The sequence below is a fragment of the Calonectris borealis genome, chromosome 9, assembly GCF_964195595.1.
Source record: "Calonectris borealis chromosome 9, bCalBor7.hap1.2, whole genome shotgun sequence".
In the NCBI taxonomy this organism is placed as follows: Eukaryota; Metazoa; Chordata; class Aves; order Procellariiformes; family Procellariidae; genus Calonectris; species Calonectris borealis.
Window position 1 is genome coordinate 20,616,139 of NC_134320.1, and position 15,309 is coordinate 20,631,447.

Below are 15,309 nucleotides of genomic sequence, written 5' to 3' on the forward strand. Positions count from 1 at the left end.
TGTTTTTTCTGAAAACCAAGCAAATGTGATGGTCCTCACCAAGGGCTGTGAGCTATGTCTTGCCAAGCTTAGTCATACAAGGCACTCCCCTGAATCAACACGCTTGCTAATGTGAATAAATCGTTTTCAGCATAGTTCTGTTAAAAACCAATGACAACAACAAGCTACGATCAGTATTCAGGGTGGAATTAAACAGCATCACCACGGGTATCTGCGTGTGCAGGTCTAGGCACTAAATTATTTTAGGGCACGGTTCTGCCCCCCTTCTTTTTCCTAGTAATTAATCTCCTGCTCTTCAAATAATCCCACTAGAACAGATTACACCAACCCTATGAGAGGTAGGACCTTGGCCAACAGGCATCCATGGATTTTGGGGGACTTTCTGCAGAGCAAGGTGTTACCGCAATTAAAAGCTAGACTCTTGCTGTCGTAACCTGTGGGACTTCTCAGCGGTACAGTGATATTTAGCATGTAGAGAGGCTCAGACATTCCTGAACCGTATTTAATGGCCACGTTTCTGTGCAGCCCCTCTAACCTCAGGGGAACTGCTCAACAGGTAAGTGATTGGGAGGAAGGACGTCAGAGCCAGACCCTCTCCTGCGAGGCACAAGAAGTGTTTGGGCAAGATTCCTGCTGGGATAGGTTTGCATAATTTTTCTAAGACTGGGAGCAAATATTAATGCAATTTTCTTCCTTCAGAGCAGTTTTAAAATCACTTAAAGTCTGAGAGCATTTTCCACCTGGGAGACTGGACTTTGCTCCTCAGTGTAGTTCCACTTACTCATCTGATGACTACCGATTACTCATGTGAGCAATGCATGCGGAGCTGAGGTTTTGTAGAAGCGGGAATAAAGTACAAGAGCAAATCCACTTGCCTGGAAGGGCAAGTTTCTAGATTTGATAACAAAATCAGACCTCTGCAGCAGCCTCTCCCTCCCCCACATAGTTTGTTGCTTAAAATCTTAAAGGAAAAAATGTCATATTCTCTATAAATATGATCTTAGCATGACCACAATTTTCTTCTACAAAAATACATAACCAAATTTGTGGCTTGTCTATTTGTATTACAAATCGGTAAAGGAACTAGCCTGTGAAACTCTCACGCTTTCATTCCACACTATTCTGAATGTTACTTAATTTCCTAGTTTAAAAATAAAATTACACAGATTAAGAGCCTTTTGAATCTAAAAAGAATGCACGTATTAGAGAAGTTACTTCCTAAAATAAACAACCCACTTCAGTAAAGAGCCTCCTGGTTTTTATGATATTAAGGAAAAAACCATGCTTCACAGACATCTAGTTTAACACATGTCAGTCAGCTTCATTTACAAGTTCAAAATCCAGAGGTAGATAAAATATTACTTTGGTTTGGAATATATAAAGTGCCAATTTTTCACATATTAATGCATTGAAATACTTGATACAATGTTGTTAGGGAAGAAAAAAATAGTTGCCAGGAGACTTTATTTAAGGAATGGTTACTGCTAATAAAAACTTTCCATTAATAAGGATTTTTTAAATTGTTTTTTGATATGCTTTTAATGACCTCTACTCCTCATACCTACCTCCTTGCTTCCAAAACTGTTTGTACTGTCCCCAATAACACTCAGTGGAAAGCTGTCGTTCCTGGCTAAATCCTTACTTAGGTTGGATGCTATGCCTCCGTTAGACAGGGTCGCAAGGTCACAATCGATTTTGGAGGCCACCTGGAGAGTCCAGGCCGTGAACTGACTCAAAAAATTTATATCAGAGCTGGAATGGTCCACCTCCCAGGGCTCAGCCTGCGCTAACACCCCAACCGCAGGATGGAGCCTGCCAGGCCCAGCTCAGAGAGAGGCCAGAGTTGTTGACCCCGTTAGCTGACCTCTTCAAACTTCAGGAGAATTTTTCTGGCAGTTACCACGGTGACTGGGCACTCCAAGCTTATCCTTCTTACTGAAAAAAAAAAAAAAGAGAAAAAAAAAATTAAGAAGAAAAAAAATGTTAAAACCTACCTTCTAGAGATGTCTATCAAGAATCAAATACGTAAATGTTTTAATTGTTTGCTTCTCTCCTTGGACTACTCTGGCTCTAACTGTTACATCTGAAGCAACCATCGAGAAAGCAGTTTGGCTAAAACATTTTGACTTCTGAAAAAGTAATGGATTTAACGAGTATCTGCCTGTGATCACAAATGACACACTAAGAGGTTTATTGTGAAATAATATTTATTTTTCTTTCTGTATGTGTCTCCAAATTATTACCATTTCTTATCAAATTCAGAACAAACTGAGAAAAGGCTTAGGGAAGGATTCCAGGCTGCCTTCGGCTTTTTTCCTTTTAAAAACTAGCTGCTGGATGAAAACATTAAGTATGCGGCAATACATTGCTTGGGTCTCTTAAGAAGAGACTGCGTAACCCATTTAATGTACCATGAAATATTATTTAAGAAGAGCAAAAAAAAAAAAAAGAAAAAAGTTGTCAGATGGTTTTTTTCAGGCACTTTGAACACTAATCATTTCACACATAAAATTTACCAGGTAAGCATGGTCTTGTGATGCTGACAGAAAATGTTTGAAACACACCAAGGGATCAGAGAGCTCGCTAAGTAAACAAGAAAACAAAATGCACTCTTCATTTCTAAAACAATAAGAGAAAAACTGGTGCTTCTTAATTTCAGAGCAATCACATATTATATATGAAGCTATTATGTAAATTCTCCTCGTGCTCCTATACTTGAAATAGCATCTTGCGAACGGGAGTGCAGAAGAGTACACTGCGTTATAGCTGGAAAAATCCTACTTAAGGGCTCCTGACGGTAAACTGTCAATCAGAATTCCCCGTTTGTTATGAACCGCTCATTCCTGGAGTACAGCTAAACAGAGGTTTAATGATTGAAAGTTTAATGTCATTTTGTCTCACACATGGTTTTGAAGTATCTTCCGTTGTTTGAAGAGTTAAATATGAATATTCAAATTGCTGCTCAGCCACTGCTCTGCGCTCCTCCTGGGCTTCTCCACTGGCAGTGCTGAGATGGCAGAGGGGACCGAGCTGCTGAGTTGCCTCTCACAGGGGGAGATCCCGCAGATCCTATGGGTGAAAAAATAAAGCAGGGGATTTTGGTGTGAAAAGCAAAAAGCACATAACCGATCTTTTGTCCCAGATTTATTTTTCATTTCTGCTGGAAGGATGAGAAAAAGGCAGGCCAGCGTATGTGTATTAACCAACATTTAAAAAGTGAATACAGGCATGGTAAAGGACTCTTTCTCCTTTCAAAAGTGGTTCAATTGCTTTGAAATGTCATATGCCTCGATGCTAAATAGATACATAAACACATGATAATATTATTTAGCAATATTGAATTAAACGTGAAAACAATCTAAATTAAAAACACTTAAAGATTGTTTTCCTATTATTAGGGATGCGTTAGAAAAAGGCTAGCCTCTCATTTGTGTTTTTATTATGGCTATACAAGATGGTTTTATGTTTCCCTTTTTTTTTCTGCATGAAATAATGTAAATTGAAACAATCAGGTGACTGATTAATAGGCTAGTGGGAAGAAAAGAAGTGTTTGTTGCATTTTATTTTAATGTTTGCACCCTTTTTGAATAACACTGTATATATAAGCATGTGCCTTTCAATTAGATAGCATGATTTATGAAGTCATGCTCAGGGCTATCCAGGTTGTTGACTCAGATTAGAGCTATGATGCCAGCTCATTCCCTGGTGACAAACACTGACTGTCCTTCCCGCAGCCAGGCACCCCTGGCAGCTTTATGAAAAGACCTTGTGGTTGGCAGAGCACTGAGCAGGAAATGAGGTCCTCTCCGGTTTGGGACAGAGATGACTGGAGTTACAGAAAGCTGTAAAGCAAAATCAGCATCTCCTGAGTCACAGACGTTAAGCTCTAGGGGACCCCGCAGCTCCCGGCGTGACCCGGCCCACCAGCGCTGCATCGCCTGAGCGGCCCTCCAGCCTCCCACTGACTTCCCAGGGGAGCACCCTGCAAACTGCGAGTCCATCGTGAGAAGAAGGGAGCGATTTCAGGCAGGAGAGGGGAAGCGAGGGCACTGCTGTCCCCCCCATCCTCCCCACGCACCCCAGCCCGGTTCTGGTGCTCAGCACCCTCCCGGAGGGAATGTCTTTCGCCCCCATCCCTACCAGGGAATTTTTGGCACATTGCATGGTGTTTTTCTAACGATATTACAACAAGGCATTTATCTCAGCCTATGGCTTGGGGATCTTTTGTGTGGCCTCCCCTCTTCTAGGAATTTCACATATAAATCATTGGAAAGCAGGAAATCTTTAAGACCCAGTGGGAAGCTGTATGCTATGTTTGCCTCTTGGCATAGATAGCTGCGGACCGTAGAGCATCTTGCCTTGTAGGTACTACAGCAACCCAGGCACCTGGACGTGAAATGGGGGAACTCGGCCCCCTGTTTCAAAGGTCTCTGAGCGGGCAAGCTAGCCTCTGCAGGGAGGTTAGAAACTCTTGCTGAATTCATGGAGAAGGACTCCCTGATGCTCTCTGTGTAACACTTTCAGTCTGAATTCCCTCAATGCAATTGAAACAATAATATTTAGACCATTTGGGGCTGAGATTATTGCTCTAATAAATTGTTTTTTTATTGGTTCATTGTGGCAAATAAGCCCCCGATTGATTTTTCTCCTAATCAGCATGGAGAATGCATTCCGCTGTAATTAAATCCTGTGTAACTGGGCACTCTGTGTTCGCTTGTCTCTTAGCTTGCAGTAGTATGAGACACAGTACATCAAACGCTATACTGTACACGATAGGCACCCTGCCAGCCCGGGGAACGATTATGCTAGCTTGCCTTTAGTGTGCTTACAAATGAGTATAGCTGGAGCACGTATGGAGCAGCGTGCATCGCTTGGGAAACGTAGGAAAGTTATTAGAGGAGGAAGATGGCCAGAGATAAGGTCTTTTCTCTCGAGGAAGGTTTGACCCCCCCCTCTGAAAAGGCTGCGAGAGACGCGGGGGCCGCTCCCCCCCCCGGCAGGTCCCTGCGGTCCCCGCCGCGGCTTCTCTCCCCGCCGCCCGTGGGGCCCGGCCCCGCGCACCCCCCGCCGCCGGGGCTCCGGCCGGGGCGCCCGGGGCAGCCGGGTCCCCTCCGCCGGCGGGAGCGCGGCCGGGCTGCCAGGCGGGCAGTTTTGAAGAGTCGATCTTCATAATACAAATCCCCCGGCTTCGCCTCCCCGCCAGCGGCGCGAGCCAGCTTTTTAATTGAATCCCGGGGATTTGGCCGCTGCCGAAAGCCCCGGTTCGGGCCCCAGCGTCGTGGGTCCCCCCCCCCCCCGCCCCGGGAGCGGGGCCATCTCTTGGGGGTTGATCTCACCTCCAAAACCGGGGAAGGGGGGGATTTTGGGGGCCTGGGTGAGCTCCCCGCCCCAAGCACCCGGGAGGCAGATAGCGGGCTCGGTGCACCCCGCGCAGGGCGAGCGGGGATGGGGGCGGCGGGGAGGGCTGGAGGGGCAGCTGGCAGGGCCGCGGCGAGAGCTCCTGGCCTCTCTCGCCTCTCGCCCGGGCAGCGCTTGGGAGGGGGGGAGGGGGGGGATCAGGCCGGATCCTGCCCATTCTATACGTTAATGCTCTTTTCTCTCCGGCTGCAGGGAAGCAGGCCAGCGGATAATTACCCCTCACTGCAATCCGCAGAGCTGGCCTAATCCGAAAGCTCAAGTGCCCGTAAGTAAAACTTCAGGAAAAGTTATTGAAACTGACAAATACAGGGTGACAAATAATCAATAAAAGCCCAGTCCCACATCCTTTATTGTTTCCAGGCACTAACAGCAAGTAATGAAACCTCGGTGAGGACAGAGGGAGGGAGCAGCAGGGACCGGGAGCTGAGCTGGCTCCTGGAAAGCCCCCAGTTAAAGAAGCCACGGGAAGGACCCGGCAGCATAAGGGGGCCGGTCCCGTCCCCATGTGGGAGAGGAAAACGCTCCCCCCCGCTTCCCCAACCCCTACCTGCCGCCCGGCCGCTGGGCCGGGGCGCTCCGGCTGGGCGAGCCCGCAAGGCGCCGGCCCGCGCCGGGAGCTGCTGCCCGGCCCCCGCGGCCAGGGACGCCCCGGAGCCCGGCTGCCGCCCTGCAGCCGCAGGCAGCCTCGCTCCACGCGTGTCTTTTATGCACCCGCACAAAACCCCAAGCGCTGTACTCTGCTTTCTAAAACATATAAAATATCTGGACACCAAACGCGCTGCTTCTAATTAGCGTTTCGGCCCTGGATTTTCCACGCCGCGGTTTCTAAAGTTTCAGTGAAGGACGCTGGGCAAGATAAATCCGTGCTGTCGTTTCTCTCCCTTTCTGTCTCTCCGAATTAAGTTCTGATCTATCAGTTTAAACACTGGCCAGAAAGTTGTTTCACTTTCTGTTAGGATTTCGGGTTAAACCGGGGGCTCCTCCAGTGTCTTTAGGCTTTTGAGCTGTGTAAATGAACTGCAGTGTCACATAATCGATAGGGAAAACTCAGCTGTCACGGATCCGAAAGCAGCCTCCTGCCACAGCAATAACGTGATTTGGCATTTCAAAGTTTGAAAACGTGCTGGCTGCGCGTCCGGGGCTCGGAGAGGAAGAGCGAGCAGAGGGACGGGGGCGATGTGCTGGGGCGGGCGGGGGGGCGAGGGGCGGCGGGGCCGGGGCTCCCAGCCCCGGCGCCCCGCACCGCGGCACCCGCTGCCGCTCCGCCGCCGCTCCCTCCCTCCCCGACACACGCTGCGAAAGTTGTTTCCCAACTTCGGCGTTTGGGGAGGGTTGACCCAGAACAAATCTCAGTGTCTCGGTGGCCTTTGCAAAGCGACCGTGCCCCCCCGCCCCGAGCCTGCGGGACGTGCCCATCTGGAGCACGCACCGTGAAAGCAACTGTGCCGCGTACAGTCAGCCACAGCGGCCATCAGTCACTAAAAGCCACACGCTTCAGTGGGCCGGGAATAAAACGAAGTCCTGGTGACGCCTGGTGAAACCACTGACCCTCTTGCGAGGGCTGGAAAAGGGAGGAAGGCGAGCTCCTCCCGGCAAACCCACCTTTGGGGGGCTTCGCGCGGGGCTCTGCAGGGCGATCCCCGCAGCGGCCGTGCCCCTCTCACCAGAGCTGGCAGCGCCGTGCCGGGGGGGGCTCAGCTCAGCCGTTTCGGGGTGCCCCGCGGGGGGCGGGGGAGTGGCCCCGGGCAGAGCCCCCCGCCCGTGGCCCTGGCCGCGGCGCCGCACGGCGTGGGCGGTGGGGAGGCGGTGGAAGCAGCGGCAGCCCGCGTAGGCACAGATTTCCCACTGAAACGTTTGGGTTTTATATCGGCTTGGGTGGAAAAATCAACCTGAGGGCAGGGCGTGCTCTAAGCTGCGGGGTAACCGCTGCCCTCGGTCCCCTGTCCCTCTGCACACCCCTGTTTATCCGTACACACAGGCACACGCGCAAGAAAACAACTTGCACAGCATGTTCAGATGCTTTCTGGAAGGGGAGGGAGGGTTTTAGCTTCAAATTAGGAAGCTCTCTCAGATGAACGATAAATTTCTCTTTGGTCAGGCGATGGTGTTTGATCATATCTTTGTGTTATTGTCCCCACCACAAAGGGATCCGTAGGCTGAATCAAGAAATAGGATTTCAGATCGTTTGGTTTGACATAAGGAAACTGTTGCGTTTGTAATATTATAACACTCTAAAGGGGGAAAATGAAACCTCTGTAGCTGAGACAAGGAGTGTGCTTAAGTACCACTACGTTTCAATCCCCATTTGAATATAATTTAAGTCTCCTCTGGCTTACAGCAATATACTCTCCAACCTTGAGGCTATCCAAAAGGGGGGATTTAATGAGGCCGAGTTTATACACTTATATAATTTAGAGGTTTTGCTGTAGCTGTAAAATGACAATTGGTACATGTGTAGTGCAAAAGAGCTGAAATCCCATCCAGGGACCAAGTTGCTTATTTCTGAAGGAGCTGTCATTTCCAGCAGGGGGGACACAATGAGAAGGCCAGGAGCAATGGAGCTCTGATCTCCACCAAGGAGAGATAACCACCTGATTAAAATAGGCCTCTTGTTCCCTCGTTACTCGATCGTCGTGTGAACTTACCTTATTTACAATTATAGGCAATGAGTGAGTCGCCCAGATTGCAATACACCTATAGCTTTGGGTTTACCCCTCCCTTTGTTATCAAGACCATCTCTTGGACAAATTTCTGGACCACTCCTAACATGGGAGCACGGAAACGCTCTTAGGGACAGAGGGGATTTGTACAATCAGAGCCATATATGTGAGTGCAGTGTGTATGTCCCCCCGCTGGGAACTGAGCAAGGGGCCGGGCCCAGCAGAACCAGCCTGTCGAAATCAGGGTATTTACAGTACTCAGACACGTGTACGCACCACCAGAAAGCAAAGGGGCATTGCATTGCATGGAATACTGTTTCGTACTCGAAATCTGGCACCTGCTCCTTTTCCAGGTGAACCCAGGCACAGCGGCTGTTGCAGGACACCCTCCTTTCAGGTGACTCTGGAGACCAGGTGTGGACCAATGGCATCGGACAACGACGTACATCTCCGCTGAGATTTAATGCACTTTGTTCTCCATTTTAATATTAAATGGTGCAGTGTTTGCCAGATTATTATCCCACTATTGCTTGTGCATTTGTCTCTTACGTCTAGTGTCTGTCATTACACAAAGCGTTTTGAAGAGCTAATTTCAAAAGACAGAAAGTCTACACTTACTATAAAAGTCATTAAATTAGCATGACAAGCATAAAGTTCCTAGGTTATAATTTGGTTATAGATCTGAAATCTTCCCTGCTTTCTTTCTCCACTTGAAGGATGAAGGCTGCAGCAAGGCACTGACTCGAAGTTAGGACAATTGAGCTGCAGAATGCACGGTGGAGGAACAGGGAAGAGATCCGGGCTCCATCACCACCTTTTTGGAAGCGCAGTGGGTGACAAGGAAGATGTCTGATTTTCCCTCACGTCTCCCAGCAGCCAGAGAAAGGTGTGGTCAGATGGTCTTCTACTACAACAGGTGGGAACAAAAATAAATACACCCCGATGCATTTCTCATCGATTAAAATGTTGCTTGAATAGCAGGAAGCGCTCTTGCCTTTTAGATCCCACTAAATGCTAAGATGGGAAGATGTGTTATAAAAGCAGCCATTGGCTGTTTGTGCTAAAGCTGCAACGCATCCCATTTATTTTAATAGCTTCTTCATTTCGAAAGAAAGCTGGGGAGAGGGGAGGAAGCGCTACTTCTGCCAGCTCCGCTTGTATCTGCACCGACGTGGGGGGCTGCAGGACCCCCCGGTGGTGCCAGGCCAGGGAGCGCACAGGAGGCGGCAGCGTGGGAGTGCCCGGCTCTGCCCGGCCGGGCATCCTCTCCCTGACACGTTGCATTTCGACAACGAGAAAATTAGAGAAGAGACGGGGCGTTCAAACGCAGTGCTCGCAGAAAAGGTTGCCCTGGTAGTTATTTAGGCTAAAAATCTGCTGTCAACTTTTTTTTTTTTTTCCCCCGCCAGGATCAGCAAGGTGCGTTTCTGTGGGCTGATTTGTTTGCTTTTAACCAGGCATGCTGCGAATTGTGGAAGCTTTCCATTTACCTTTTCTTCTTTAAGCGTTTTAATTATCATCACTGACCTGTTGGGCATACCTACAGTATCAATGTCCCTTTTACATCGCTGCCTTCCCTTTCTCTGCATGTTTCTGCTATTTAACACTTGCTACCTTTGCCATTAGAGTCCTAGAGTGACCCCCATGGGTATCTCTGAAAGAAAGACCCTCTGCATTCCAGCACTGCCTCCTTACCCAAGTAATAGCAAAGGGACCATTCAGACACATGGACCACACTGAAGCATTAATTAGGCTGATGAAATCCATAGAAATGTATGGATTCAGCATAATCGAGTTTCTTCTGCTGACTATAGTTAAGGAATACGTGAGCAGCTGGGAGAATAGAAAGTACTGTTAGGGTGAAGTCATGCATGTAATTGAGTATATTTAACATAACCATTTTAATGATCGGTGATTAAAAGTGCATCTACTTAAATTGTATACCTCTGCAATTTGTCCATATCAACTTTAGAGCACACACAAAGAAAAGGTCGTCATATAAATTTATAAACAAGATCCCTTCCTGGCTACACATGACTCGAGCTGGAATGATAACTCGGCAGCGGCGAGGGAGGAAAAGGCCTTTCGCGAGAAAACAGCTACGCCAGTGCGATATTAATTAATCACTGGTTTGGCCCCCTTTCTCTCCTATGCAGTCACAGTACTGGAAGTGCATAATAAGTGAGTTTTCTTTTCATCCGTAATTATTTATAACAATTAGATCACTCGGGAGAAAAAGTCGCTGGGTTTCTTTCCCGTATTAAAGGAGTATATTTTCCCTCGCTTGACAATATCGTGTGTACGTGTGTGTCTGTGCATATTTGTATATTCAAATAAAATGTCTTTTTTCCGCAGAAACGTTGCCGGACACCCAGCAAAGAAACGATAAACTTCTCCCCTCGCTAAACTTCTACGCGGAGAGGTTAAGGACTGGACATACGGGCAGTGTTTGGGGGAGACGGAGCTGATGGGCACGGCCGTGTCTCCTCGCAGGAGATCCCCGCAGAATGGGAAATTAGCAGTCGAAATCTGCTAGTGGGGACTAGATCCCACAAAGCCCACGCGTTGGGAAGGCTGAGTGTCTCTCTCTCGCCTATTCAATCTGCCCAGGCTGGTTGCAGCGAATAAATAGAGTCATTGTGGAGCCCATACACAAACCGACCCAACTCCCTCCCCCATCCCTTCTCGCCCTCCCCCCGTCCCTTTATGCTTAAACGCACACAAATCTGCAACCGCGTTGCACTAAGAGGAGCCCAAACTTTTCTCCCTTTTACTGTATGACGCCTGTGGGAAAGGTTTATTCGCACGTATGGAATATGTACTTATGGCAGAGAGACAGGGGTTCACGCGGGGTAAGGGCAAACAGGAGCCTGCCAGGGGCAGGACCCATCCTGCCCTCTCCCCGCCGTGCGGGCGGGCACCCCTCTCCCCGCCGAAGATAACGGTTCAAAGTAGCCAGATGCATTAAACAGCGACAAAAGGGGCGGAGGGGGGGGGAAGGTTCACTTAAGTTTCTGGTGGAAAACTTAAATCGTACTGTCTCCCCCTCTCCCAGCATCGCTGCAAGGTGAAATCCATTTGGAGCCATCCCTGCCAGGCGTCCCGCAGCCCGGCGGGGCGGGCGGCAGCTCCGCGCCCGGGGAAGTTACTCCGTGCAGGAGAATTTGCAGCCTTGAAAGCATATTTTTCTTCCAGCTATGGTGGCACTTAAATGATAATGTAGGCAATGAAACTGGGGAGATTTATATCTTTTGGAAAGTAGGACGAGCCAGATGGTAATAGCGTCATTAACAAACAAACTTAGGATCTGCAAGTGAAGCTTGAAATTGGGAAAGAGATCTGGAGAACAAAAGGAGCTGCTGTTGAGGGGGGGAAAAAAAAGAGTCCCTCTTCTGCCGGCCAAATCTAAGAGCACATTCTGGAGGGGCTGCTCCTGCCCAGCGCTAGATAATAAACGACGGCTTTTTCCTCCCCTGTTGTGACTGAGAAAGGACAGAGAAAACTTTTGCAATAGGCAAATGTGGCATTTATTTATGTGTAACCCTTTGTAGTCTCAAGTGTCCCAAATGGGTCTTTAATTCAAATCCCTAGTTTGATACGGAGGGATCGCTTCTCCCAAGTTTATTTTAGAGAAACAAAGCGCCGCTTGTGGAAGTTGAAGGGCCAAAAGTTCAGTAATTATTTTTTTGAATTAATAGTAACGAATAAATATTAAAGGTTAAACGTTATTTGCGGAGACAGTGGAAACATCTGCGCGATTTATTGCGTCCTCTCGTCTTGTCTTTTTTTTTTCCCCTCAAAAAAAAATGCTCACTGTTTGCTAGGAGGCACCGACACAGCAGCGGGCGGAGGTGCCAGGGCAGGGTCGGGGTGCGGGAGGGCTTCCCCCCTGCATCACCCTTCGGGTTTACTCTCTAAACCCACACCGAGGGTTTCTCGATGGCCAGAGGAAAGGCCTTCAGCACAGATTTACCCAGCAGAGAGTCCATAAACACCGGAGACCCACCAGCTCCAGGGCTTCAGCAGGAGGGATGGGGTGTTCGCCTCCTAAATTTTAACCAGGATGATCCCGAAGGCAATAGAAATGTTTGGAGGTCTTTAGAAGACCCCTGTAATCTCCCTTCCAGAGTAAAGTTGTTGGTTATTAGATGATTAATGATTTAAAAGATGCCTGTTAACAGCCCCAAGTTGAGAGACATGGACCCACACTCTAAAGTAAAAATCTAACGTGATTTTTTTTAAATGTGCTGGAGATCTTTAAAAGCCCCGAGGACTTACCCTTAAGGCATTATTCAAAGAAAAAAAAAACTGAGACTGGCGGTTCGTCACAGGCAATTGTAAAGGGTTTCAAAGGACCGATCAAACGAGTTGGAGAGTAATCTACATTAAAGTCCGGATGGCAGTGTTACAACATGCACCTGCAGGGTATTTGCTATCCGTGCCCCTTACAGAGCTACAAATCACCATTAAAGAAAGCTGCTTAAGCTTCCTCCTCGCTTCTAGAAAGACTTACTCGGGCTCCTTCACTTTGATATTTATACATCTTGTTATTGATAAGTGTGGGGCTGTTCAGCGCTCCCTTCCCCCTCCCGGACTGTTGCCGGGCACTTCTGCACCCTCTCCCCCCCCCGCTCATGGCTGCAGGCGGGTGTTCAGGGAGCCCGGCCCCACGAAAGACACGCGTGGGCGTGGGGTCCCCCCCCTCCGCTCCGCGGAAACCTGCGAGGTTCCAGGGCCGGGAGAAGTTTTATTTTATTGTGTTTATCTAGTTTCCCCCCAGCCGGCGCGGCTCTCCCGGGCGGGCGCTGTCACCGGGGAGACCGGGGCAGCCCAGGCCGCATCGGCACGCTGGATGTCCCGGCGGATTTTCTCACAGTTGCGGGAGGCGCAGACATGGAAATGAGCTCATTAGGGGGGGAGTGGCAGCCTCCCAGGCCTCCCCCGCCCCCGGCCCGGCCCGGCCCGGCCCGCTGTATCCCGGGGCTCCGGGACATCTCCTGTTGATGGATTTTGGGGAAAGTCGCGGCAGTTTCATCCATCGCTGCGCAGAGCCTCGGAGCGGGCGCGGTTAACCCTTGGCACGCCGCGGGGCCGCCGCTGCCGGCCGGGAGAGCCCCGGCGACCCCCGCTCCCCCCTGCGCCCCCACTCCCCCCGGCGCAGCGCCCAGCGTACGCAGTGCTCCCCCTGCCAGCTGATGTCAGTGGGGAAAAGTAAAGTTGTAAAACAAACAAACAAGCCGGGAAAGGTACAACTAAAAAAAAAAAAAAGAAAAAAAAAATCAAGATTTTCCACCCACTCGAGGAGAAAAAGGCGCAAAGGTCAACCGGGATTCATCAACCGCTTCCCACGGCTGCAGGCAGGGCTGGCAACTCCGAATCACTGAACCCGGATTTCTGTTTCGGGGAATTTCAGTGATCGGGTCTGTGTTTTCAATACTGTCCTCGAGTGGGTTCTTGCAAACAAATAGAAAAACCCCACCCCGTCGCAGGTGTAAGGCTGGTGCCTCCGGTGTTTGGGGCGGCGGTGCCCCGCGGACGGCCCGGCTGACGGGGCGGGGTGCCGGGGGAGCCCCGAGGCACAGCACCGGGGACCCGCATCGCTGCGACGTGGCGGCTCCTGCCCCGGGCAGCTGTGGGAGCCCCCCGGGAGGGAGCAGAAAGGGGCTTCGCCGCGCTTGCTGCGGAAGAGGATTTAGCTACCGTTTGTGTGAAAAATGAAAAGAAAATAGAAGGAAAAACACAAAAGGAAGGGAAAATATCCCGAATTTGGTGTTTCTGCCTCATCTCTTGACACCCCTGGTAGCGATCCGCTAGCCCCTCGCTGACGGAGCCCCCAGCGCACATCAAAGCGCACATTGTTGGGGCTGGGGGCAAGCCGGCAGCAGGGGGCAGGGGCTGGGCAGCGCTGCCAGCTCCTCCGCCAAAGTTTGCCAAATCAATTCCTCTCCGCGGAATTGCCCTCGGAGGGGCCGGCGGTGCAGGAGGGGAGGGGGATCCGCCGCTGATCCCAGGCAGGTCGCCTCAAGCGCAAGGGGAAAACCCGCGCGGCGCCCAAACCGCGGGGCGCTCCGCGGAGCAGCGCGCAGCCCAGGGCCGGGGGATGGGGCCGGGAGAGCGGATGCGCGCTGGGATGCGCGTTCCCCCCTGCCAGAATTCGCGCAACTTGTCCCTTGGAGCCATCCCGGGAGGATTCCTGTCTCCGCAGCCGTGCCCACCCCCCCCCCCCCCCCGGAGCTGGGTCATTGCTGATGCCATGGTTGGGTCAGTTGGGCCGGAGAAGGGGAATCGGACAAGCAGGAGCCCCCCAGGGCAGCGGGTGGCACATAGCGGTGCTCTGCCGGGGGGGCCGTCCCGCCACCCCCACCCCGGGGCGAGCAGGCCCTGGCACCTTTCCTGCCACATAACGGCGTGCGCAACTTGCAGTCGCCTCCAAACTGTTGCAAAACAAACCCCCGGCACGTTTACAGGGCTGGCAAGAAGGTGGCGAACTGCAGTGCCGAGAGCCCAAGTCCCCCCGGGCCCCCCCGCCGCCGGCCCGACAACCCCCCCAGCCCGCAGCTGATGGGGGGGCCCGGGGCGAGGAGCGAGCGAGGAGCGAGCGCGCCTTGGGCCAAGCACTAATTTGGTGTGTACGCTTAAGCCTGCCATCTGAAGTGCTGTGTAGCAACGAGGGGAAAGGGGTGCATTTGCGACTGGAAGATTTAGGTTGTTGCTAGGATGTGAGAACAAAAAATCTTCAATAAGTCGGGGAGGGGGGAGGACGGGGCAGTGGGGGAGGAAGGGGGGTTACAAGGTTTGTCACAGGGAAAAGTGCAGACATCTGCTGGAACTTCCATATCTAAGCTGTTCATTTACAGGAGCCAACTTCTGAAATCTCCACAATTAGATCTGCATTGTTCTTTCTCAACAACACTGCCTAGAAAGAAAAGGTCTTCTCTGTCGGGGCCAATCCAACGAAGCGTTTGACGTTATTAAATAATAAAGCGATTGTGATTTACATTGTTGTTCAGAAAAAGGGCCAATTATCCACTGTTATGTTGCCATAAAGATCATATTAACTCGAATTAGTAATCAAACAATATGCTAGCGTTAAAAGTATAGAGAGGACAACGCGACTGGTCTTGTTGCATCCTCACTTTTCCTTGTAAAACCAGAAGCAGAAATACACTTGAAAGAGGCGCAGAAACTTCATCCCTAACGGGAAAAAAGTCAGAGAGGTACTAGCATTTGT

At 50.4% G+C, this 15,309-nt stretch overlaps 1 long non-coding RNA gene across 1 annotated transcript in view; it reads right to left on the bottom strand.

Moving 5' to 3' along the window:
* Window positions 1-1,449: 1,449 nt before the first annotated feature.
* LOC142085416 (uncharacterized) overlaps window positions 1,450-15,309 on the bottom strand; it is an 80,244-nt gene continuing 66,384 nt past the window's right edge. Inside the window, exons 3-4 of the long non-coding RNA XR_012674668.1 lie at window positions 2,902-3,069; window positions 1,450-1,935 (exon numbers count right to left, since the gene is read on the bottom strand). This is a non-coding gene — a long non-coding RNA (uncharacterized LOC142085416). The remainder of the gene's footprint in view (window positions 1,936-2,901; window positions 3,070-15,309) is intronic.